Raw genomic sequence first — 7506 nt, forward strand, 5'->3', positions numbered from 1 at the left:
TATTAATTTTTCTTCAAGTTATATCGATTTCTTTTATACGAACTTAATTTTTCGTAATGTTCCTGAAAAAAAATTATTGTTACAATTAACGATGCTTTATTTTCATAAAAAAATAAATAAATTCATTTTTTTACTACTGAAACCATAACTTTAGTAAAGGTATTTTTATTTAAACAAAATAAAACATTTCCGCTAAGATTCAAATAGACCAAATCGGTCCATCACACTCCGCGATCATTATTTGATAAATAAATTTCATTAAAATCAGTTAATTTTCTAATGTTTGGTGAATTTTTATTAAAGAAAAGGGTCGAAATGGTTATTCATTTTGCACGTACCTATAATAAACATTAGAAAAAAAGTCTGATTATTTTTCATTAAACAATTGGACTTTCAAAATATATTTTTAACTTACAAACTTGTTCTGTTTTTAAAGAAAGACTACTGAGGGGTTCAGCTTTGTACGGGCGTAAAATACGCTGAAATATGATATTTTGATTCGTCCAGATTTCGCAGATTAATATATATTATAGAGTCGTGATTTAAAAAGTAAAGCAAAAAAAAAAAAGAAGAGTTTAAGTGCCATCAGTTAGAATCGAAACCGAAGCATTCAAATTGCTAGTATTAACACGGTACCAACGTGACACGCAAATTAACCGATTAAAATTTAAAAATAAACCAACATGAATGTACGAAATGTTTAACGATTTTTTTTTCAAATTTGATCCATTTTTGAAAAGTATTTTAACCGGCTAAAGACCCATAAAAGAACGGTTCGTAAAAACACCAATCATTTGAGGTTGGCTTTGTTGACTGAGTTAGAATCTCCCAACCAGTAGAAATTAATTATTTCTGCATTGATAATTGCGTAAGTATGAAACATTAATGTCTGCAGGTACAAAAAATATTTATTGAAAAATAATATAGTTATATATTATATATGTCCGTATATATATGTATATATATTGCCAAAGGGCAAAGGGCGAATGAACTCTTTTTCTGGGTTAACGGCCAACTAGCACCGTGTAAATTGTTGTGTGTGTGTGTGTGTGTGTGTGTGTGTGTGTGTGTGTGTGTGTGTGTGTGTGTGTGTGTGTTTATTGGGGTTGAGAGGGCTCCCGTAAGCCGTGGTGAAGGCAACCTTTCTAGGAGAAGCAAATCTCTGATTTAAGAAACCATAAAGCGGGAGACCAGTACCCGCATTAAGCTGGTCTGCAGTTTAATTTGTTGCTGGCTATCTTGCTTTTGCTTGTTGCTGGATCACAACATTTTGAACCGAGAGAGAGACTTAGCTGTCGTACAAAGCTAAGACTCTGTAACATCATCTTTGTATAGATACTCCCTCAGGCATTTGGGCTCATGGATTTTAAATGTCTGAGGGAGTGGCACTCGTCTGACAAGACGTTGCAATCATCATATATATACATATATATATATATATATATATATATCATTAAATATATATGTATATATATGATTAAATATATATATATATATATATATATATATATATAATTAAATCATAATTTAGTATATCTCCTTAACCTATAGGTTTTCGATGTCTACCCATCTCCTCAGAGGAAAAACATTAGCAAATATTATAATGGTTTATATCTTATTTACTAAATACAATAAACATAGGAAATCATAATTAAAAGTTTTTAAAACATAGAGTAAGGGAAATTATATATTGATTCAAATTGAAAAGGATATTAAATATCAAATCCATATTGTATGGTAAATAATCACTGGATTCCCATACCATTAGATCTATTGCATTACATTATTCTAAAGTATATATATATATATATATATATATATATATATATATATATATATATATATATATATATATATATATATTTCATAAGGTGTTGTAATCGCTATCCTAGGCTAAACAAACATGGTTTCGTTATTTAACAGCCAGACAACCAAGATATGATACATTTATTAAAATTTGCACTAATTTTGTACCTCGTCTTATCTGACGGTCGCCTTATACGCCGAAATATACGGTATATATATATATATATATATATATATATATATATATATATATATATATATATATATGTGTGTGTGTGTGTGTGTGTGTGTGTGTGTGTGTGTGTGTGTGTTTGTGTGTGTGCGTGTGTGCGTGCGTGTGTGTAATTTGGCTGAATAGAGCTGCGTAGCTGGATATATGAAAATATAATTTTACCTCCGAAAAGACCGGATATTTGGCGCCATCCTATGTTCTTATAAATTGAATGAAGACGCTCCTCCGTCTATTCGGCCAAGTAGCTTTATCAACGGAGTTGCCACCTGCGAAGAGATGCTGATCTAATAGTATTGTGCCGTGTACATAGACTCGACAGCTGAACACTATTTGCCCGTTTTCTGTTGCCTGTCTGTGCAAAAACAACGTACATCTTCTTAAGGTGCGTGCCTTCAGTCTTTCCTATAGCAGACGTATTTCGTAAAATGAGAAGTTCTCAAGAATGATTGCTTATTTGTAGTTGCAAAGTCATACGGACGTGTATTGAATGCCGTGTAGAGGAATTAAAGCACGCTTAGGAAAGACTCTTATCAGATGTAACCCTTGAATTCCCTGGTTAAAACGAATATGTACTTTTATAGGACTTCAAGTTTGATTTACTGCTAATGCAGAGAGCTTCATACCATCTACGAAATTAGAAAAAAATTAAACGGTAATTCGTAGTATATCATAGAATATGCCGCTGCAATTGCACATAGAAAGCACTATTCTAATCGCTTTCAACGAAATAGATATTTTCAAACTCGGACTTCCGTTAGGGCAGCCAGCAATCACTACAAAATGTTATAGAAAACGTAAAAGTTATATACCCAATCTCTTAAGTTTAAAATAGTTGAATAGAGGTTAGGTTAAATGTGTTTGGCAAATAACAGATGCTTGATCTATATCACAACCATTATAAATGGGCATGTGAAGATTTTATCAGTATTCGACCAAACCAAACGTTTTGCTAAGAACTTTGCATCAAACTCCACCCTTTGTCACTATTGCCGTCTATCTTCTGAATTTCCCCCAAACATATCCATATATCTGCATGGGATGTTATCAAACTTTTAACAACCTTGATACCATTGATAAACTGCATATGGCAACATTCTAATTATGGTGTTTTTAAAGCTGCAAACCGGAACTATTCTATTCTTACAAAGTTATTAAAACTTTGTTTTAAGAAGAAATGCTTCTCAGGAACTTGGTAAGTTTTATCAGTCTTCTCAGTCTTTAAGAATACTGGAGACAGGTCTTCTGAATCTCAATGCAGACCATTCAATCTCCTGTGCGTCATGAGAAATTGCTTGAATCTATCTCATCGGAGTTCAATTTTGGTAAATAATCTCAGCAAAAACAGCTGAAATTCAGTGGGAAGTAATGTAGCTTTCGTAATGGGAGATGAACAGCTGATATGCTGATTGTAATTTCACACATGATCATTGAATCTATTGCCAGGACTTTGTGTTCGGAGCTATAGCTTTTGTCAGATCAAGGGGCTTTGGTAGGGTTTGAAAGTTTTCTTCATATAATCGCTTACTATAGATTATCTGGAAATGTCTTCCCATGTATCAACTTGTTTTATATTTAAAATAACTGACTTTATACCTGAAATGAAAGATATACATCAAATCCGTTGCCAAAGTCGCGGGACACGTGGTTCAGTCATTCTATCGCTAGTTCTCCAGACGTTATCTAATCCGAGCTGAATGAGTGACCCATCGGGTTATATCATTTCTAATGAAGTCACCCATAATTTGCTTGTCCAATATTTCATAACCAAAAATGCATACATTTCAGAATATATTTTATCAAGAAGAAAAATCTTTTTATTTTGTAGACTAGAATTGTTACTAATTACTTCCTTACCCACAAAGTCAAAGAGGGACACTAAGTCAGTTTTTTTTCAGCGTGGAGAAAAGTAAACACTATAAAAAGAGGAATCTGGTTCGAAAAACAAATTAACTCATTATAGAAGGATTTTGATTTAACTGACCAAGTAAAGAGAATGTCAAGTTTAGTATCACAACAGATACTACACTTTGCTCCTAGGCATGATGTACTAGTCCTGATCTTTTCTACAATTACTTTTATACATGTTTCCTTCATAATTGGCTAATATATTTCCCGCTTTCTTTGTGGGTATTTATAAAACAACAGGCTCCTTCAGTCTTTGACAGACTATGGATACCTACGTAGGGGTGCTTCGGCGTGAAATTTTTGTGGTGCGCAATCTCTAACCACACCTCCCCTCAGTCGACATTGTTAAATACCAGTGGCAAGTGAAATATATGTACAGGACGACTGGAAACAAATACCGAGATGAGCGGAGAGCACATACAGCGCCTAGAATTCTCAAATGGTCACCCATCTGGTATTAGCCAGGCTCAACGTTGCTTAACTTCGGTGATCTGACGAGAACCGGTGTGTCAACGCGATTATGCCGTATATTTATAAATAGTATGTTATCAGAAAGAATGTTTCGAGATAATTTTTACTATAGTGTCACTGCTTATCAAGGCCCGGGGGCAATTAAAAGATGAGAGATAATTAGCTTCAGGTGAGACAACACCGTGGAAAAAATTGGTTATTTAAAATAACGGCTCAACAAGAACTTGTTTACGTTGGACTTTAAAACGAACATGTTTAAATCAGCCGGGAACCAACTCCGCAAAGTATTCAACAGACTAGGGGTTCTTGGAAAAAAAGCTTTGCTAATGGAATTTTTGAATTTAGGGACAAACAGAGAGAAAGGAAACCTGCTAACAGTGGTTCTAGATAGACGAGTGCTTGTCGTGAATGCTTTACAATGAGGACCACAGAGTAAAGCTCCGTTGAGCAACTGGCATGAAAAATAACGCTGGAGCAGAGATAGTACTCAACGTTACTTCTGCTAGAAAGGGTGGCAAAGAGAAGAAAGGACAACACTGACCAGATTTTGAAGTCAGTTTTGTATCTTCTCCAGGCAGATTTCTCCGGCCATCGTCCTAGATTTCTCTCTATACATCGTGTCTAGAAGAACGTACGTCCGGGCTTTACCCGCCCTACTCTCTGGTTGCATCAAAACAGACCGCGATTCAGGAAACTGCTAATATCTGTAAAGCATTGGTGTACGTCTGATTTGTAAATAAAAACATGTATTACTTCAAGTAATTACATGTATATTACAATATTTATAAAAATTTATGAATCGTCTCCAAAATCTGAAGAAAGAAAATATTAAAAGAAGTACACCATATACAACATACGATAATAAGATAAAAAAAAAAAATTCCGGAAGTGATAATTTATCGTTTTGGAATAGCCGTTTATTAAGTTTCGTTCCTTTTATATTTGAATGCTTCATTTGTATTTTTTGAAATGGCGTGGTTATATGTCACGTCTTTCAAGAACTTGTCAAAGAGCGTGTGACAATGCGCTTAATCAACTGATCATTCTTCATATTGGTAGTTTTCTTATTTTCTTATGTCTCCATTTTTCCACTGATTTCCAAATATTCAGGTTCTGTAATAAAAATCACAATTACATTGCTAACATCTTTTTAACTAAACAATTATTCCCTAATTGCACACACTGAATTATATATATATATATATATATATATATATATATATATATATATAGATAGATAGATAGATAGATAGATAGATAGATAGATAGATAGATAGATATATCTTAGGTTGAGCATTTGGGAAGTGATATACAAATTACCATTAGCGTATGAAGCGATGCTCTTTGTGTAAAAAAATTCAGCTTAGGTATTTGGACAATGTCAAAACATTGTTAATTTACTGTCCGTATAACAGCAGCTGTATAGCACAACGGTTACAAGCTCTGACTGTTGTTTTAACGATCGGGTTTTTATCCTGGCTTGAGGTAGCTGCTTGTCTAGCCGCTCTGATGATCTGTGAAACAGCGAAACAGTACTGTATGTGGATGACTATATATATATATATATATATATATATATATATATATATATATATATATATATACATATATATATATACTAACAAAGATGCACACGTTTTGCGGGGGACTTTGTTGCACGCTTGGGTATCTACTTTGAGGACACCCTTGCAATAAGTGGATTTTGTAAGATCATAAGATCAACTATTGCTTAAGATGTTTAAGGTGGCAAACGCCAACAGAAACAGTGTAGTCATGGATGGAAATCGAATCTGACGAGTGGATGGATTGGAAAATTTCTATGGAAACATAAAATCATAGAATGTTCACCTAATTAACGAAAAGGCTGTAATGAAGAAATCCACAGTAAAATAAACGATAGGTCTATAAAGAAAAACGTGAGTCTTAAAAAATATTGTGCTATATATATATATATATATATATATATATATATATATGTATGTATATATATATATATATGTGTATGTGTGTGTGTGTATATATAAATTTAAAAAATGCGATACATTTATTATTCGAATATGAATAAAAAATTAAAAGCTTTTTCCTTAACCCATAGGTTTTCGGTAAATGGCTCATCTCATTAGAGGAAATGTTTTTATAGGCAGTAATAAATATTGCAATTTACATGATTTGCATTAAAAGTCTAAAATAAGCCAAAATTTAAAAAGGGATACTCCATGATGTAGTTAGGTTCAATGACAGAAAAATAGAAGCATAATCGTATGATCCAAGGCAATGACGGAATCCAGTGAAAATTTGTTAATGTTTAATACATGCATATGACGCAATCTATTTTCTTTTTCTTTATACTATTGCCCTACCTCGTATATTGAGCTTCTTCATATGACTGGGCTTGTCTTATAAATATTGATTCTAATGTATATATATGTGTGTGTGTGTGTGTGTGTGTGTGTGTGTGTGTGTGTGTGTGTGTGCAGTCAGCACTAACCCTATTTAGGGTTTAACCGGCTTCCTCCGAAGGAGTAAGTTTAATAGGAGTATGAAATTCACAAGTGGTCCCCAGTCGCATGTATATCCCCGTTAGGGGAGATGACGACGTTAGGTTTTTGCAACCTTTTGCAGGGAGGTGTGACGTCCTCCTACATACAGTACCTGGACTTCCCAAATTGGTCCCCCATTTTAGTAATGACCAGGCTCAACGTTGCTTAACTTCGGTGATCTCTATATATATATATATATATATATATATGTGTGTGTGTGTGTGTGTGTGTGTGTGTGTGTGTGTGTGGGTGTGTGTGCGAACAAAAAGACGAAACGATAAACCACATAAAAAGTGAATGCAGAAAACTAGCCAAATAGGAATATAAATAAAAAAAAAACGACTGCATAGGAAAGGCAATTCACTGGCAGCTCTGCATCCAACTACACCTCGAACATGCGGACAAATTGTTCAAACACAAACCGGAGACAGTACAGGAAAAGGAAAATATAAACAGATAAACTCATCCAAGCAAGAAGATCGGACGTCACAATAATAACAAGAAAGAAAAGAAACTGTCAAATTGTAGATTTTGCCTTCCCAGCAAACCACA

The 7506-nt window shown here is 33.7% G+C and overlaps 1 pseudogene; it reads right to left on the reverse strand.

The window, feature by feature from the left end:
* Window positions 1-4357: 4357 nt before the first annotated feature.
* On the reverse strand, window positions 4358-4474 carry LOC145247723 (5S ribosomal RNA; annotated as a pseudogene).
* Window positions 4475-7506: the final 3032 nt, after the last annotated feature.

This window comes from Euprymna scolopes, chromosome 25, assembly GCF_053919585.1.
Source record: "Euprymna scolopes isolate OS-2025 chromosome 25, ASM5391958v1, whole genome shotgun sequence".
Taxonomy (NCBI): Eukaryota; Metazoa; Mollusca; class Cephalopoda; order Sepiida; family Sepiolidae; genus Euprymna; species Euprymna scolopes.